Below are 1,475 nucleotides of genomic sequence, written 5' to 3' on the forward strand. Positions count from 1 at the left end.
TGCTTGCTTGTTGCTAATCTTATTCTCTTGCGATTACGCGCCGAAGAGGATTTGAACCTCTAACCACCTGGTTCGAAGCCAGGCACTCTATCCGATTGAGCTATCGGTGCGGGGAGGTAAACTTCTGTTTTGTTTTACCTCCAGTTTCCTCCAAGTCGACTTGATTTGAGAAAATTGTCCATGCTATCACCATCTATAGTTAAGTCTAATTTAAACAACTAAGTACAGCGTCACATTTAACACCTAGGAAAAGTACAGCTCAACTATAAGATGCATCAGCCGGAGTTATAATCATACATAGATGAGTCTTAACTAGTACAACTACTCAATTGTCCACTTCTAATAAACGTAATTAACCCAATTCCGAGAGGTAAAAACCTATTCAAAAGTTTAATGCAGACGAACCCAATATAATATGGAGGTGCCCTAGGCAGAGTTTCTACGAAGTAGTCTTCAGTCATAGCCATTCGTTCCCGCCTATCAACCGCTACCGTAAAGGCCTATACTTTGTCACAAACACCCTTACCAATAGAAAAAAGAGAAAAACAAATATCCTGAGTGCGCAGAAATAGAAATCTCCAAGACCCAGCTCCAGAACCGTTTCCATACTATCGAACGGCTCCGCAAGAGAGTGAATTTGTAGAGTTGAGGAAGAGGATTCCCCGCCTCCAGGGCCTGACCCCAAATCATTGCCTCCCCCCGGATCGGTGTCGGATCCCGAATCCGTGTCGGATTGCAGATCGATGATAAAAAAGTTCAAAACTAGAGAGACTTGTCTTAAATTAGGAAGTAATGAATTCAAGAATTGTCTGGTTTCAGCAGGCGTGGCTGTTGTGGGCTGAAACATGTCCAGGAGATAGCGCGCTGACAGGATATCAGCTAAATAGAGTTGGATACTTTTGGGCAATGCGGTGCTTAGCACTTGATCGAAGCCATGTCGGCACGAGTCGTTAAGTACGCCGGTCACTTGAGGCAGAGTATCATACTGAAGAAAAGAACACAATGCTATAAGCTGATTGCGTTGTTGGTCTTGAAGAAAACCTTGCTGGTTTAAGGCCTGGGAAATCGTGTCAAGTGTTTGGACCCGGAGACACAATTCCCTGCTAATACTACTATAAAAAGCTTCCAGTTATTTAACAGTGGTTATAGTTCTGTTATGATCCATCTATAAAGTGGGGTTCTTTTTCTTAGATTCTTTTTTTTATATTCATGGCAGTTTGTCCAGAATGAAAACGTTCGGATGAGTGTTTACCCCGACCCGAAGTGTTACTAGAGTGTATGCATACTTCCGTAAGTAACTTAACTTGGTGCAACATGGAAAATTCTCTGTTATCCACTGCGTAACTCCCATAACACACGCAAAATAGCGAAGGGAGTCGGAGTAGTTCTATAACCTAAATTTCTTGATGGCAGTGAAAGTGTGGTGGGTGGAGCAAGCAAGGCAAGCTAGCTTCTTACATTGCCAAGCGGAAACC

The 1,475-nt window shown here is 43.0% G+C and overlaps 1 non-coding gene across 1 annotated transcript; it reads right to left on the reverse strand.

Annotated features, from left to right (window-relative positions):
- Window positions 1–36: 36 nt before the first annotated feature.
- Window positions 37–110, reverse strand: TRNAR-UCG (transfer RNA arginine (anticodon UCG)). The gene has a single exon. It is a non-coding gene; the product is annotated as a tRNA-Arg (tRNA).
- Window positions 111–1,475: the final 1,365 nt, after the last annotated feature.

Source organism: Dipteris shenzhenensis, unplaced genomic scaffold (genome assembly GCF_047967505.1).
Source record: "Dipteris shenzhenensis isolate YYH24624 ecotype China unplaced genomic scaffold, Dip_SZ_1.0 scaf0085, whole genome shotgun sequence".
NCBI lineage: Eukaryota > Viridiplantae > Streptophyta > Polypodiopsida > Gleicheniales > Dipteridaceae > Dipteris > Dipteris shenzhenensis.